Raw genomic sequence first — 18,929 nt, 5'->3', positions numbered from 1 at the left:
GCAACAGCCCCAAATCTTTCATCTTGAAAGTAGCATTCAAATCAGCCTTAAATTTAGCAATATGTCTCTCATTTGGTCCAGTGATCAGCAAACCATCGACATAAAGAACCACAATGAGAAGTACATCACCCTCATGCTTTACATACAATGTGCTTTCTGTTGGAGTGTTACGAAAGCCTCGCTTAACCAAATGAGTGTCATCTTTCTCATACCAAGCACGAGGAGATTTCTTCAACCCATACAAAGCCTTCTTACATCTACACACTTTGTCCTCTTGTCCTTTTATGAAAAAACCGCGAGGATACGTTACATAAACTTCCTCAAATATGTCACCATTCAAGAAAGCAGTAACAATGTCTGATTATGTACATCCCAACCAAGATGAGCTACCAATGCACATAGAAAACACACACTAGTCATACGACAAGTGGGAGCTATGCATAACCCTTTGCAACAAATTGAGCCTTACGGTGATCGATCTCACCATCCGGCTTGTGTTTCAACATGTAAACCCACTTCATAGCAATGGCCTTTTTGCTAGGAGAAAAATCACATAAAGTCCATGTGTCATTTTCTATAAGTGCATCATATTCTGATTGCATGGCAGCCATCCAATTTTCTGAATTCGGTGCTTCATCAAAAGACAGAGGCTCCTCAACATCATGTAAGCTAGACACAGCCAAAGCATAACAATCTGATGCATAAGATGCATGGGGAGAGCTTGAACGAGTATGACTAGACAAAGGTGCATCCAATTTACTGTCATGCAAAGTGTGCACTAGACATTTTGGCATACCTTTAGCCTGCTCATTTTCAGCCCTTTCCTCATCAAGTACATCATGTACATCTGCATCAGTAATAGGCTGATCTGTAACATTTTTAGAAACCCCCATAGGCTGTACATTTGCCTCATTGGAAATAACATTCGTATTTCCACCACTGAAAAGAGGCAATAAAGTGTCATAAATGTTCTGTGATCTTACATTACTGTCTCTATTACATGACAGCAAGGGTTGAATAGAATCTTCCACAAACACTACATCCCGTGAAACCAGAATACGCTTTGTTTGCGGATGATATAACCTGTAACCTTTGCTTTCAGCACTATAACCAACAAAAATACATTTGACAGCCTTATCATCCAATTTTCTGTGCCGTGTTTGTGGCACCAAAGCATATGCCAAACAACCAAAAACACGCATGTGCTCAATAGAAGGCTTTCTATCATGCCATGCTTCATATGGAGTAATAGACTGCAAAGCTTTTGTAGGACACCTGTTAAGTACATAAGTGGCACACATGATGGCTTCAAGCCAAAAAGAATGCGGCAAAGCTTGACTTTTGACCATACATCGTGCCATTTCCATCAGTGACTTGTTTTTCCTCTCAGCAACACCATTTTGCTGAGGTGTATAAGGCACTATACATTGGTGTACGTTTTATCCCATGACTAGCCAGAAATGCATTAAATTCATGAGACATGTACTCCCCCCCTCGATCGGAACAGAGGGTGCCCATAGTACATTTTGAGACATTTTCAGCCATAGCCAGAAATTGTTTGAAGCACATAAAAACTTCGGACTTCGCTTTAAGCGAAAAGACCCATGCATGCCTAGAGTAATCATCAATGAAAGTCACGAAGTAAAGGTAATTGCCCAAGGACGGAGTTTGCATGGGCCCACAAACATCACTATGCACAAGCTGCAACCTGCATGTGGCCCGAACTGAACCATCCTTTGGAAACTTAGAACACTGCATCTTACCCAAAATACAGCCTTCACAAACATGTTTGACAGGTGCTTCAAGAGGCGACAAAGAATAAAACATATCATATTTTTGCAAACGCAGTGAACTGGCAAAATTCGGATGACCAAAATGTTCATGCCAAAGTTTTGCATCTGAAATAGCCCTTGAATCTGCAACTACATTTGCAAAATTTTGTCCACACTTTTTATATGAAGTGAGCTTATACATCCCACGGCAAAAAAGCCCAGATGCAACAATTTCATCACCAAAACTGAGATCATGAACTGTACATTTGTCATCCACAAATTTGACTACAAGTCCAAGTCTAGAAAGTGCGGATACAAACAAGACATTCTTCTTTACCCCACGTACATAAAGTGCATCGACAAGTGTGAACGAACTACCATTTGCAGCAGTAAGCACAATCTTTCCAACTCCCTGAATCAGATAAGAGGCATTGTTGGCACAAGTGACTGAATTCCCATGAGGACAGACTCCAGAGAGGTAAACAATTCACGATGTGAGGTAATGTGCTTTGTAGCACCACTGTCGAAATACCACACATGTGAATCTGCAGCAACTTACAAGCATGCATCATGGACAGCAAGTTTGTAAGTGCACTCTGCCCTAAAAGCCCATTCTGCATCAACATCAGCAACACAGTCTCCTTTCACAGAAGACTCAACAATGGCTGCATTTGTAGTGGAACCAGCATTTGTAGTGGAACCACCCTCTTTCTTCTTAGCCTCCACTACAACATAACCCAAAGTTATCGATGCCCGTGCCTTTCCACATCCATATCGACGTTCTTACCATTCGTCAATATCTGCATCGATAACTCCGTCGATATGCCTGTGGATATAAGCATAGAAAGGTAAAGTTTTCCAGGCGTATATCGACGCAGTTATCGACGCATATATCGACGGGCATATCGACGCAAAGAATTTGGGGGGAAAAAAGCCGAACCCGCGCGAAGGGGCCATTTTCGCCCTCAACACGCGCGTTCTCAGATCTTGGCCGAAACCTGCGCAGCAGGTATTATGCCACTCTCCCCCTCCCCCCCCCCCCCAACCCCTCTCTCTCTCCACATCGTGTGTGTGTGTGTGTGTGTGTAGGAAAGACATAGAGATAGATAGAGAGAGAGAGAGAGCGGTGTGTGTGTGTGTGTGTATGTAGAAAAGAGAGAGAGAAGCGGTGTGTGTGTGTGTTTGTGTAGGGGGAGAGAGAGAGAGAGAGAGAGAGAGAGAGAGAGAGAGAGAGAGGAAAGAGAGAGAGAAGAGAAGTGTGTGTGCGTGTAGGAAATTAAAGAGAGAGAGAGAGAGACAGAAAGAGAGAAGAGTGTGCGTGTGGGAAATTAAAGAGAGATAGAGAGAGAAAAATGTGCGTAGGAAATTAAAACTAAAGAGAGAGAGAGAGAGAGAGAGAGAGAGAGAGAGAGAGAGTTATGGTTTGCGTAAAAAATTAAAATTAAAGAAAGAAATGAAATGAAATGTTATATTAACTCTTCAAAAGGCCAAAGTGACCTATGAGACCAGAAAGTTACAATGTGGTAGACTGATACAAAGTCAGAATAACAAGCTGACAAAATGACAAAATAAAATATTATGGAATCCTATACTGCTGGGTGTGGACTAAGCAGCTAAAATAGCTAGCTGGGATAGGTAGATCATAGGAGATCCAGCATTTGTCGCTGGCGGACCTCATCAATCTCCTCCATGGTCAGTAGTCTGACCGGGCATTGTGCATGTCGAGCCAAAGTGACTTGGATCGTCTGATGCAGCCTATGACTTCATTTGACCAGCTCAAAATACATTCAAAGCTCAACTCTCAGCTTTACACATGAAAGTCCTCTAGGGAGCAACAACAGCGCCGTCGTTGCTCTTAGAGACAAGCTTCCTCCTCAAAAAAGGTTGGGCGGGGGCATATAACAAGCTGTAGGTCAAACGGATAGAAGAAACGCCCAAAATACAAGCTGTTTTTGAAGTTCGATTGGGTTTTTCTACGGAAAAACGTAAACGGACTTCATAAACGGCTTCTACGCCGTAGGTCAAATCCAGTTGCGTTTTTCTATGGAAAAATGCAAACGGACTTCGAAAATGGCTTCTATGCCTACCGAAACCATCCATAGTCCATTAGGTAGTCTTAAGGCAATGTCAAGAGCATGTATGGAAAGCCGTAGGTCAAACGGATAGAAGAAACGTCAAATACACAAGTCGTAGGTCAAATCCGGTTGCGTTTTTCTATGGAAAAACGGAGTTGGTCTTCGGAAACTGATTCTATGCCTACTGAAACCATCCGTAGTCCATTAGGTAGTCTTTAGACAATGTCAAGAGCGCGTATGGCAAGCCGTAGGTCAAACGGATAGAAGAAACGCCAAATACACAAGCCGTGGGTCAAATCCGATTGCATTTTTCTACGAAAAAATGCAGACGGACTTTGGAAACTGATTCTACGCCTACCGAAACCATCCGTAGTCCATTAAGTAGTCTTAAGGCAATGTCAAGACCGTGTATGGCAAGCCGTAGGTTAAATGGACAGAAGAAACGTCAAATACACAAACCGTAGGTCAAATCCGGTTGCGTTTTTCTACGAAAAAACGCAAACGGACTTCGAAAATGGCTTCTATGCCTACTGAAACCATCCGTAGATGATTAGGTAGTCTTTAGGCAATGTCAAGAGCGCGTATGGCAAGCCGTAGGACAAACGGATAGAAGAAACACCAAATACACAAACCGTAGGTCAAATCCGGTTACGTTTTTCTACGGAAAAACGCAAATGGACTTCGAAAATGGCTTCTATGCCTACCGAAACCATCCGTGGTTCATTAAGTAGTCTTAAAGCAATGTCAAGAGCGTGTTTGGAAAGCCGTAGGTCAATGGGTTTGAATTAACGCCCAATACACAAGCCGTAGGTAAAATCCGGTTGTGTTTTTCTACAGAAAAATGCAAACGGATTTCGGAAATGACTTCTATGCCTTTTGAAACCATCCGTAGTCCATTAGGTAGTCTTACAGCAATGTCAAGAGCGCATATGGCAAGCCGTAGGTCAAACAGATAGAAGAAATGCCAAATACACAAGCCGTAGGTCAAATTCGATTGTGTTTTTCTACGGAAAAACACAAACGGACTTCGGAAATGGCTTTTATGCCTACCGAAATCATCCGTAGTTCATTAAGTAGTCTTAAAGCAATGTCAAGAGCGTGTATGGAAAGCCGTAGGTCAATGGGTTTGAATTAACGCCAAATACACAAGCCGTAGGTCAAATCCGATTGCGTTTTTCTACGGAAAAACACAAACGGACTTCGAAAATGGCTTCTATGCCTACTGAAACCATCCGTAGACTATTAACAGGTAGTCTTTAGGCAATGTCAAGAGCGTGTATGGCAAGCCGTAGGTCAAACGGATAGAAGCAACGCCAAATACACAAGCCGTAGGTCAAATCCGGTTGCGTTTTTCTATGGAAAAAAGCAAACCGACTTTGAAAATGGCTTCTATGCCTACCAAAACCATCCGTAGTCCATTAGGTAGTCTTAAGGCAATGTCAAGAGCGTGTATGGCAAGCCGTAGGTCAATGGGTTTGAATTAACGCCAAATACACAAGCCGTAGGTCAAATCCGGTTGCGTTTTTCTACGGAAAAACACAAACGGACTTCGAAAATGGCTTCTATGTCTACTGAAACCATCCGTAGACAATTAGCAGGTAGTCTTTAGGCAATGTCAAAGAGCGTGTATGGCAAGCTGTAGGTCAAACGGATAGAAGAAACGCCAAATACACAAGCCATAGGTCAAATCCAATTGCGTTTTTCTACGAAAAAACGCAGACGGACTTCGGAAACTGATTCTACACCTATTGAAACCATCCGTAGTCGATTAAGTAGTCTTAAGGCAATGTCAAGACCGTGTATGGAAAGCCGTAGGTTAAACGGACAGAAGAAACATGAAATACACAAGCTGTAGGTCAAATCCGGTTGCGTTTTTCTACAGAAAAATGCAAACGGACTTCGGAAATGGCTTCTATGCCTACTCAAAACCATCCGTAGATGATTAGGTAGTCTTTAGGCAATGTCAAGAGCGCGTATGGCAAGCCGTAGGTCAAATGGATAGAAGAAACGCCAAATACACAAGCCGTAGGTCAAGTCCGATTGCGTTTTTCTACGAAAAAATGCAAACGGACTTCGGAAATGGCTTCTATGCCTACAAAAACCATCCGTAGTCCATTAGGTAGTCTTAAGGCAATGTCAAGAGCGTGTAAGGTAAGCCGTAGGTCAAACGGACAGAAGAAACGTCAAATACACAAGCCGTAGGTCAAATCCGGTTGCGTTTTTCTACGGAAAAACGTAGATGGTCTTCAGAAACTGATTCTGTGCCTACCGAAACCATCCGTAGTCCATTAGCTAGTCTTTAGGCAATTTCAAAAGTGCGTATGGCAAGCCGTAGGTCAAACGGATAGAAGAAACGTCAAATACACAAGCCGTAGGGGTGAAAGCATAGAATGGTGTCTAAAGACTTGGTGTCCATGGACACCAAGTATGATGCTATGGATGGCACCATAGCTAGGCTTTTAAGTCAATAATTTTTAAAAGAATATAGGTAAGATAACTGACTTCACGACTCCACTACTCAGATTGAAAGACATGGAGCGGTTAGCACGTGTAGACCTCTCCCTCTCTCTCCCTTTCTCTCTCTCTCTCTCTCAGATGGCCTCCAATGCCCATCTCCATCTCTCTCTCTCTCCTACTCTCTTGTTGAGAATATGGATGATGGAGACTCCCTTCCTCTTGCTTTGGTTCCAACTCATACCTCCTCACAAGCAGCAATGGAGCTTCTTGAACTCAACAATGCAGCACAACTGGATTTCAGTTCACTATTACAATCAGGAAGTTTTGTACGACTTCATTCATTTCAAACTACTGCAAACTATTCCAGGATGATGTACGACGGATTTTATGATGAGGCACATGGAATAGACACCATTCATACGCAGGTGCACTCCAAGAGAAAGGCTTGTCTAAATGAGGATGAAATTATTGTAGTGAGGAAGTATGAAGCACAGGCTAAACGTGAGTACAGAAAGTGATGTCGTGCAAGAAAGCAAGTATAGCCAAGCGTCAACATTGGAGCGGAAGATTGTCATAGGGAGGACGTCGATGTACACACAAAGGAAAATAAGAAGCAACATAATATTCAGAATATTGTTCAGCACATTGTGAGATAGTTGCATAGTTACGGGAAAGAAGATAAGAATGCAACTCTTCAAGGTGTTTTCAATGATGATAGAATCTTGCCATTCTGTAAAGATTTGTATCTTCCTGCAAATGGCCTTATTTCTGCACTCAAGGTCTCCTTACAGGAATTAAAGATTCCAAAATCTGCTGACGAGATGTTTTTAAAACGAATCACATTCAACATGCTGGTGAATGGATTACTGCATGATAATGGGAGCCAAGGTAGAGGTGTTACTCTACATAAAGTGGAAAAGCTATTCAATGTTCATCCAAGGAATTTATATTCAGCTTTGGGTAGACTTGACAGTGATCCTATGTCAAGTACGCTGAGGTTCGACTTATGCAAAAGGAAGTCTGGAAATGCTGGGTCCTTATCGGAGGAATTGAAGCAGACAATTATTACATTTTGGATAGAGCACAGTAGGGTGTCTCCAAACAAGAAAGATATTTGTCGAAAACGATTGGGCAGAAAACATTATCAAGAGCATCCCATACACTTACTTGATGAATCTCAGGTAAACATGTCTCATTCTTACAATGAATAACACTCAAGTTGAACATCTCACTCTTATGAATAGCTACCCATTGCGTGTTATGGAGTTGTGTACATCCTACTATATGTGATATGTAGCCAAGTAATGTGTCAAGATAGTCCATTGTCTCTACCTATGCTATTATGTGTGCTATATTGCACAAGTGTTGCCCAATGTCCCTGTCTATGCTATAAGTGTGCCATGTAAAAGGACTCTATTGTAGTAAGATAGCAACATGTGTGCTATACACTAAAAGTGTGTGTAAGAATAGCACTATGTTCTTGTCTATGATATGATGTGTGGTATGTGAAAGAGCTATATTACATATTGAGAGCACTATGTGTGCCATATAGCGTTAGTGTGTGTAATAAGAGGCCAATGTCCCTATCTATGCTATTATGTCATAGTATTTCTTACAGTATGAGTGCTATATAGCATAGCTATGTGTAATAATAGCCCAATGGTCCTGTCTATGCTATTATGTGTGCCATGTAGCAGGACACTATCAGAGTATGACAACATCATGTCTGCTATATAGCAATAGCACAATATACCTATGGTATTATGTGTGCTATCAGATTTTATAATATTATGAGAGCACTATGTGTGCTACATAGCAGATGTTAGTGTAATAGTAGCACGGTATCCATGTCTATGCTATTATGTGTGCTATGCAGAGTGTGATATGTGTAATAATAGCACAATATCCCTGTCTATGCTCTTTTGTGTGTTATGTAGAAGATCTGTGTTATAATATGAGAGCACTATGTGTGCTATATAGCAGACGTGTGTGATGTGTGTGTAATAACAGCTAAAAATCCCTATCTATGCTATTATGTGTTATATAACAAAATTGAGCATGTAATGAAAGCTGAGTTATCTATCTATGCTATTATCTGTGCTATGTAGCATAGCTATGTGTATTTATACCAATGCATCTGTAGCTATGCTATTATGTGTGATATATAGCAAAATGTAATTCTAATGCATTTTTTTTTCAAGCAGACAGAGTATTTCTTGAAGTTTAAAGATAGCCACCCACATGTGACAATTGGGCAAAGGTCCTTTGAGAAGTTGAAGCCTTGGTTCGTGCGAAAGTTGAAAGATCGAAATACTTGTTGTTGTCTTTATCATATAAAATTGATGTATCTCAAAGATGCATTTAATGTTATGCGCTCATCTGCTTTTGGTTTTCATGGGAGGTCATGTATATGTAAATGCAATGTTTGCAAATCAGATGGGGTGAATGCAGAATGTCTTGCCGTTGAGCACTCGTTTTCAGGGATCACAAAGTTGTGGGAATCATGCGTATGTACAAAGGCTAAGGGGGATATGTTCCATAAACACACCTGCTTGATGGGCCAATGCAAAAACTGTGGTGTGGAAAAGCTCAGCCTTTGTCCACGAGAACTTGTAGAGATGACAAAGACAGTTCCACTGCAAGTCTTCGAGGACATTAAAGTTCAAACTAAGCATGGTCTAAGTAAGAGAAAGATGTTGTCACTCAAACAGGTGGCTTTAAGTGAGCTGACAGGGAGGATAAAAGACAACATTAGAATCTTCATCGAGCACAATTTCACTTACAGATGGCAGGCACATCAATATAGAGAATGTTTGAAGGTGTTTCCTTCAGATACCATTATATCTGTAGTAGACTTTGCTGAAAATTACTTGTTCAAAGAGCAAAATGAAGTACAATCCATGCATTGGCATACAGATCAATGCACCATCCTTGTTCACATAACGTACATGCGTGACAACGAAGATGACAGTATTATCAAGCATATGCATTTCTACATCTCCGATGATAGGCAACATGATACGCTATTTGTCCAGCATTGTTTTCTTCTTTGTGATCAGTGGCTTAAAGACCAGGGGCTGAATTTCAAGAAGCACTAGGTGTGGTCAGATGGTACAGCCTTGCAATTCAAGGCTGCAAGGCCATTTTACTTTGTTGCTAGATATTACCAACTAACAGGTACAGAGATGACATATAATTTTTTTGGCTCTGGCCATGGCAAGGGGGAGCATGATGGCGCTGGCGCTGTGATAAAGAGAGCCCTTACACATGAACAACTCAAGAGTAATGGAGTTGTTCTTAGGCAAGCTGCATACGTGGTTGCATTTTTTACGAGAACAATGTCCAATGCTGCATGTAGCTCTTATGCACAATCCACTAAAGCAGGTCCTACTATAAACAGGAAATTTTGGCTAGTAAAAGAGACAGAAGTGGACAGGTCTAATCTATGAGGTTGTGAGAGAGTACCAGGATCTTGATCACTCCATTGAATTTCAGGCTTTTCTCGTCATGATCCTACTCAATTAAGGACTAGGCGGCTTTCTTGTTTTCGTGATGCTTGCATGAAGGGCCATTGGAGGACCTCTTCCAGCAAATCATATGCAGGCAAGTGGACACATAAGGCATTGAAACCACTCTCTGAGGTAGCAGAAGAGATTGAGGTACCAGAAGATGAAGCTGCAATGTTGAGGGATCCCAGGATATGCTGAGTGAGTATCTCATTGAAGGTGATAACTTTGCAGTCAATGCAGACGCTGGCAATGCAGAAGGTGTAGAGTTCTTTCTTTTGAGATGTACAAAGAGAAAATGGATGACAGATTGCATCTTAAGAGATAATTGGAAAAGCAAATGTGATAAAAACACTTATGTTGTCACAGGGTGTTATTATCAACAGCAAGAGGGGGACCCAAATCACTACACTCTACTTGATGATAGGGGAGTTACTAACCTGTACTCTCACCTTGTTCGGGCAATCAAGTTTGACATGCCTTTGGTAGATGCTACCTCAAAGACATATTATTTATCTCCGGAACTACATGAAACCATTTACAATGCCATGCCCTATGAAGCAGCATGATACCTATTTAACATGCTTATATTATGTTCTATATAGCCTTCACCATTCAGTACCTCCTTACACATGTCCATTGTGCTATGTATCACATAGCACACAACCACACAGAGCACATAGCATAGAATCACACACATTTCAGATAATGAGGTTACTATTGTGAACATGTTGCACCTTGAAAAAATTTAGCCAAGATATTTGTCGGAAACGATTGGGAAGAAAACATTATCAATAGCATCCCATTCACTTTCTTGATGAATCTCAGGTAAACATGTCTCATTCTTACAATCATCTCACTCTTATGAATAGCTACCCATTGGGTGTTATGGAGTTGTGTACATGCTACTATATGTGATATGTATCCAAGTAATGTATCAAGATAATCCATTGTCTCTACCTAGGCTATTATGTGTGCTATATTGTACAAGTGTGTGTAATAATAGCCCAATGTCCCTGTCTATGCTATAAAAGGACTCTATTGTGTTGCTATCTTACTACAATAGAGTCCTTTTATAGCATAGACAGGGACATTGGGCTATTATATGATGTGTGGTATGTGAAAGAGCTATATTACATATTGAGAGCACTATGTGTGCCATATAGCGTTAGTGTGTGTAATAAGAGGCCAATCTCCCTATCTATGCTATTATGTCATAGTATTTCTTGCAGTATGAGTGCTATATAGCATAACTATGTGTAATAATAGCCCGATAGTACTGTCTATGCTATTCTGTGTGCCATGTAGCAGGACTCTGTCAGAGTATGACAACATCATATCAGCAAAATAAAATTACATCATATCACCAAAATAAAATTACATCATTCAATCATTAAGTTTAGAGAACTTTGAACAGGTCAGTTTTTTGTATAGTAATCGCAAGTACATTCAATGCACAAAATGCTGTATACATGATTCCATAACCACAATCAACCTTCCTTACATACTTCTCATTGACTTCTATAGTGGCTGATGACACGAGCAGACACACTGTCCGAAGGATTTTCAAACTGGTTCATCTTTTCATAAGCATTAGGGCTGGGTGAGACTGTCCACTTGACTAACCAAGGGAACAATGTGCTAACCAAGTAAATTGGGGACTGACAAATATCTGCTGGTTCAAATGAAGTAGGACAGACACAAGTCTCGGGAGGGTTGAGCAGACACTTGTAGAGTGTGTCATCCACCACCAGTGTATTATCAGAGTTGAACTTAGGATGGTGCTTCCAAAAGTCTTTCAAACACTTGAAAAATATGGGCTTTGCGTTTTCTCTACATGGAGGGATCCCATGAACTTCATTTAGATTGAATCTCGCCTCTCTACACCCCTCTTGACCCGATAATATCGAGGAAATGTTGTTCGTGCAGCCTAGGAAAGCATGCAGTCAAATCAAGTGCTAGATTGTCCTGTGTCATGCAGCTTCATAGTGCAGCTTGTGCTCTTTGCAGTTGTGAATGTAAAAAGATTGATGCATTGGGCCTGACCACATATTCAAATTGCATCTTTCCTGTAGCATTTGCCACAGTGACTACCTGATACCTTGATCTTGCCCAATCAGGAATACTGCTTCTCGCTATTCCTTTGTAGAAGGAGACCTTATACCTCCTTATGAGAAGCCCATTCACATCCAGTATGATGCATAAATTGTGCCTTCTCTTCTTGTCCTCAAAAGACGCAGGAGGCAGTGCAACAATCTGTACTGGCATTACCACAAGACACGGCCTCTCTTGCCTCTCAAATTCATGTCCATTTTTGGCCTCTTTATCAGCATTCTTTGGACCTGCCTCATCTGTATCTGTAGTAGCCGCTCGACCCATAGGGACCTATGGACTTTTACCTTTGGTATTCCCAACAGTGGGATCTATACAAGACTCAGTTGTATCATGTGCAACTGCCTCTTTCGTGTCCACAGCAGCCATGAAATGCTCTCCCATTGCCTCTCCCGATTGAGCTGCTCTGTCAGTGGGCACCTCTACGCCTTTCTCTACCTCATTGTTTTTCTCTATACATGCCTCAGGTGTATTATGTGTATTTGCCTCTTTCATGTCCATAGCAGCCATGAGAACTTCTCCCATTGCCTCTCCCGATTGAACTGCTCTGTTGTATGCCTCAGCTGCGTCGACAGAAGCCGCGACATCACCGTTACCCACTGCTGAGCCTATTCCAGGTACTCTCTTAGTGAGGTCCTCCTCACCCAAGCCTCCCATATCTTCAACAGCGGAATTTGTACCCTTTTCCTCCCTGCATCAAAAATGTCATCAGCTGCATCACTTGGATATACCACCTGGGCTTGAGCTGTGACATCACTTGCACCCACTGCCTCACCAGCTTCTCTCTCAATGAGGACCTCCTCACCCATGCCTCTAGTATCCTCCATAGTGGCATCTGTAGCCGTAGGCACAACTTCATCAAGAAGGGCATCCATGACAACATGAACAATACTTTCTGTTCCACCATCATTAACATTTCCATCAGCAGCAGCATCTGTGCTAGCATCAACTTCCATAGCATCCACAATGTCATTTGTGCAGGAATCAACTACCGTAGCATCAACAATGGCATCTGTGCAGGCATCAACTGTGGTAGCATCATCAATGGCATCTGTGCCAGATTCAACAGTGGCATCTGTACCCATAGCCACAACTGCATCAAGAAGGGCATCTATGACAGCATGAACAATACTTTCTGTTCCAGCATCATTAACATTGCCATCAGCAACAACATCTGTGCGAGCATCAACTTCCATAGCATCCACAATGTCATTTGTGCAGGCATCAACTACCGTAGCATCAACAATGGCATTTGTACAGGCATCAACTGTGGTAGCATCAATGGCATCTGTGCCAGATTCAACAGTGGCATCTGTACCCATAGCCACAACTGCATCAAGAAGGGCATCTATGACAGCATGAACAACACTTTCTGTTCCACCATCATTAACATTGCCATCACCAGCAACAGAATCTATGCGAGCATCAACTTCCATAGCATCCACAATGTCATTTGTGCAGGCCTCAACTAGCGTAGCATCAGCAATGGCATCTGTGCATGCATCAACTACCATAGCATCATCAATGGCATCTGTGCCAGATTCAACTGTGGTGGGGGTGGGTAATGTACCCTTTTCAAGTTTAGCACGGTCAACATCTGTATGCACATCATCATGCACAACCTGCATATCAACTGCATTAGGCACATTTGGAACAAATTCAGCAGTACTAGTAGGTGTGCAGGGATCAACTGTATCAAAAGACTCTTTTTTTTTGCCTGTAACCCCCCTGGAAGCTGTAGCAGCCCCTCTTGGATTCTTCACAGGATAAGACTGAGTCAGTGAACCTACAGACCCCTCAACTGTATCAAAAGACACTTTTTTTTTACCTGTAACCCCCCTGGAAGCTGTAGCATCCCTTCTTGGATTCTTCACAGGATAAGACTGAGCCAGTGAACCTACAGACCCCTCATCTAGAAACCCTAAAGAGCGAGTGCGTCTCATGCAAGTTCCTCTTTTATCAGCTTCTTGATTATCTATGACAAGAGAAAGTAGAAACATATTACTAAACATGTACAGAAAATAAATCAAATAGTTTGCAACTACTCGATGCAAAGAATTAAGAGACATGTCACTAACAAATTCCAACACTTGATTCATCAATGAGCATGGATACAATAGGGGTGCAATGGATTTCACATGCCTTCTAAAGACATCTTCTAACTGCATGAAGTTACAAAAAAAACACACTCATTGCTTTGCATTTGGTTTCTTTCTCTTCCTAAATGAATCAAGAGGTATATCCATTGTGGGACTTCCACCTAAGTTCTTGGGAGTCGATTTCTTGCGCTTTGGTGTTGGCTTCTTCCCCACTGGAGGAGGTGTTGCTTTCACCGCATCTGCAACTGCCTCATCTGCACAAAATGACGAAATAGCTTGTGCAATACTGCCTGTAGTGGAAACGGAGGCCAAAATGAGCCCGAATCAAAAATCTGAGCAGACTGAGCTCTAAGATCCCTCCCAAAATTTTTGTCGACCTGCGAACGCTTGCCAAAGCTCACTGAAATCGAAGAAAGTGAGTAGGGGTGTGTTGGAGCAGCTGGCGACTAAGTCCGGGAGGACGTAACCTGCTTTGATACCAATTGTTGGAATTAGGGTTATAGAGAAACGCGCACAGCTTGGAGAAGACGAAGGAAGCTCAAGGCACACAATAGAGAGTGTGTTACTTAGTATGCAATGGAAAGATAGATAGCCGTAGAGTGATGGGCGTATATACAATGCTCGGGAAAAAAACCCTCCTAAAGAGGGAAAAAATGCCCCGACGGTCCTAGTGCGTTCACACACATCACTACCACATGTATATGGTAACATACCACAAGGTCAAGCACATCAAGTAGACTCCACAAATCAAATTTGGTGAAATTTGGATCACAAAATTGAGACTTAAGCCAGATTCTTGGAATCAGAGGCTACGGATACTAAACAGTTGATAACTTGGACAAATCTTGATCAAACTCAACCAAACCTGTCTAGAGACCACAACAAGGTAGTTAATTGGCAAATCAAGCATAAAAAAGTGTAGAAACTGAGAAAAGTAAATAATCGAGATTATTTATTTTTGAGCCCCAGAAACAAGATTTTGGACTTTTGAGTTTGTACAGTGTTAGAACAACATAATACAAGGCCACTGGTCAATTTTGGGTTCCATCGGATCCAAATTGGTACCTATTAACTCAGTTTTAAGTTGTAGATTAGTCCTTTAGCTCCTTGCAAACATAGAATTTGGAAATCTCATTTGCTAACTCACTTAGCTTAGATTGAAGAACTAGGTTGCAGGCAAAGAATTGGGAGCTTGACAAGAGCTGAATTCAAGTCAAGTGGAAGAAAAGGATAACAATCTGATCTGCAGGTTAGGTTATTCAAGGCCTAGATTCTCATCATTTCAAAGGCTGCAATCAATTCTGACACTTTCGAGCTAGAGTTAATCAACTCTTGTGAGTTTAAGAGAAATCAACTGCCAAAAGTACTTTGGCAGAAGCAGTCTTATCAAAAACATGAAATGTTTTTGCTAATCGATATCAAAATCTGCTAGGAGATAGTTTTTACAAAACCAGTCGACATGGACTCTTCTCGAGCTGAGAGTTCAAGTATAGCAGAGCAAGCCAGTAGCAATGGTAACACAGGTACAAGTGAAACAGAGCAGATTTTACAGCTTTATGGCTACAACAGAGATAAAGTCTTGTATACAGATTCAAAAGACCATAGATACTTGATGAACAGCAAAAGCAGCATATGTGCCAAGATCCTATTGATCAGAGTAAAACCAAATTCAGAGAACTCCCAGATGTTCATCGACTTCAGTGGAGCCAGGTATTGCAAGCTCAAAGATGAAGTGCAGATAGAAGTTCAAAAAATCAAGCCAAGTGGTTATCTAGAAATCTGCACAAGCCAGCAAAGCATACATTTGGTGCATATGCAATCAGGGTCATTATACATGGATTACAGTGGTCAGATCTATAATGGAGAACCAAAAATGAAAGATCCAATAGATCAACCAATTGAAGCCAGTATAATTGGAGAACCGAGCCAAAGACGGTACAAAGGTCAAGATGGAGCATTCTACAACTTGATGCTTAGTGTTTTAAAAGAAGATACTGACAGCTTGACCAACATTGAAGCAGAAACTTCTCAACTAATTCTTGACATGATAGAACCAAATGAAATACAACCAGTCATGTCTTATTGCCCAGATTGTGGATGAAAAGGTGGACATTTTCTGAAGATTGTCCAAGAAATCCAAACAACAGGGACATATCAAATGCCAAGCAAGATATAGAGAAAATTAGAAATGCGAATCTCAATGTACAAGAATTTGTTGTTCAATGATCGAGATATCACCAAAGGTTGAAAAAACTATTAAATTTGCAAATGATTTTGCATCCACGGACACAAGTGTGCAATCATTCACGAGTCTAAGAGATACATCAAACAGAAAGATGTTAGCATTGTATGGTACACATAATTCATGTGCACACTATGTACACCAGAAAGGAAAACTGTACAAAAAGGATCAACCTGTGTTTGAACGGCCCACACACCAACGCATAGAAGTACGTTCAATGATAGATCAAAAAGGATGGTTGATTTCAGAGGAGAGAATCTATTATAGCCCATCCTCTATAAAGCTGAAGGATATTACCCAAGTGAATCCAGAAATCTGTTTAGAGCCAAATTCTCCTCCATTAGAAATCAAGCTTCGATGTTGTGACCAAACGAGCATATACTTGGACCAAAACAGTCGTCGATATAGACGAGAGTCTAGCATCTGCTATGCCTTGGGTCCTGAAACCATAGAAGCTCATATCATAGGAGACCCATGGGATAGACAATATCAGGGCAAAGATAATGCTACCTACAGCTTGACTTGGGGAATAATTTGTCATGTTTCACGCAGATACATAGGAAACTATGCAAAAGGTTTACAGATGCCAAACATCAACAGTGATACCCAAAGTGTATCCCAAAAGGTGAGACTCAACTAGAGCCAAACAGTTTTGAGCTCTCACAACGAAGCAGGCTATAGTGATCACCCTAGGAAGGGGGGAGCTACAAATTCATCAAGCTCAGCTCTAGTACCAGAAAATGCTACACCAATTAGAAGCCCAAGAACTTCTAGCTAGCAGACCCCTTCAAAGCAAAAACCATTGGAAGATCATATGTTTGTTGGAAGTTTTCCATTGACGCAAAAACCATCAAAATCTGCATAAAAATTCTTCTATGAAGATCATCAGGGAAAAAAGTTTCAGTTGATCTCCTCAAGTCAAAGTCAAAAGCCGAGAAATCCCATAGTGTTCAAACAGTTGCATGAGACCAAGCTCGCATATGCATATCAAGATGCACATGGTAACGAATATCAGCAAGGTCATGACATTGTACAAACCCATGTGGATGGTACGGCTAAAGTCGAGGACTATCTGAAGATGATGCAAAGCCTCAAGCTACTAGAACAGGTGGCAGAAAGGTCAAAGTCAATGAAAGCTACAGTCCAAAAGGCTACACCAAGGTCACCACCAAAATCTCCTCCGAAGAGACAGATTCTGTCAGAAAGTACATCGGATCTTCTAAGACCAAAAGTTACTCAAATGCAGACACATAATGCTCAACAACTGCAAGAAAAAGGTGATCGCAAAGAAGATGCAGATAAATCTCAACCAAAGGACACTACCACAACAAAAGAAGTCAATAAAGAAAGAAATCATGAGACGATCAAGTGCAACATTGTTGGTGAGAATGAAGAAAAGCTGTCAAAAGAAGTAAAGCTAGATTTTCAGCTAGATAAGAACCTCATGTCCTTTCGCACTTGGAAAAGATGTTGTGGCCAACCACAGCTAGAAGATACTCTTGAATTTGTGAGCATATCTGGAGACAAACAAGCAGAATGTTGGGGAATCATCTCCACCACCATTGAAGTAAGTTCACAAATCATCATAGATCAATTCCACATGATCATAGCAAAGGATATGCCAGACGTCATCATCTTGGGAATGCCAATGGCTCAGAAGATGTTAGAGATACAGAATTCAAACAGGATGCAGTCTTCACAGACATCAAAGAATGAAGACCAAGACTGATCACCCACGGACGACAGTACAAAGTCCTCAAGTACAATTAAAATGGAGACTGATGCCAAAGCAAAGCTTATTGAAGATGATTCATCTCCATCATTTAGAACTTCAAAAGAGATTAAAGAAAATCAGGCAATAGCAAGTGCAGATCAAACAGAACAAAAAGCAACCACGATAGCTATTGAGCAAAGAATGCCACCAGAGCCAGAAGTTAAGAAAAATGAGGTTGCAAACAACCAGGAAAAAATAGAAAGTCCAAAGATCAATTAGACAGTGTCAGTCGAATCAGCTAATGCAAACCAGATTGGAACACAAAGTCTCAAGATACTCTTCATAGAGACACAATCAGATCAAGATGAGACCATGGAAAAAGAAAAACACATACAAAGATCTTCAATAGAACCAACAATGAGAATAGCTATAGTTCTCAGCAGTACAAAAGGAGCAAGTGTCAGATGCAAGATAAAGAAGAAAAATACAATATGGTTGCAGAGAACATCCAAAGGATCCTCCAGATCACTCCATGCAAACATGATAGCAAAACAATGTGAGGTTTGAATACAAGTAAAAAAGAAATGGTTGCTAGCCTTAACATCCAAAATCATGAAGAGCAAGTGAAGTTTCAGGTGAAGCCTTCAAAGGAAAGGCTTCTAGATGTCATCTTTGGATGTCAGTGGTTAGACCAACACAAGGCCTACAAAGAAGATAAAATTCTAATACTCTCTTCTTCAAGAGGTAGCCAACAACAATTACAGGTACCGTTAATTCTAGATTCAAAGTTGCAGGAGTCACTAGAATCAAAGACAAATCGTGCAGACAAAGGTAAAGCTAAAGTGGAACTTCCATCGGTTAGCAAAGAAAGTGTGAAAGCGTATGCCTCTACATCAAAGAACCCTCATGGATCAGCTTCTTCAAGCAAGTTAGGCTTTCAAAACTTCAAGTC

This window comes from Adiantum capillus-veneris, chromosome 25, assembly GCF_014529385.1.
Source record: "Adiantum capillus-veneris isolate H3 chromosome 25, ASM1452938v2, whole genome shotgun sequence".
Classification (NCBI taxonomy): domain Eukaryota; kingdom Viridiplantae; phylum Streptophyta; class Polypodiopsida; order Polypodiales; family Pteridaceae; genus Adiantum; species Adiantum capillus-veneris.
Note: the sequence above shows the minus strand (reverse complement) of the source record.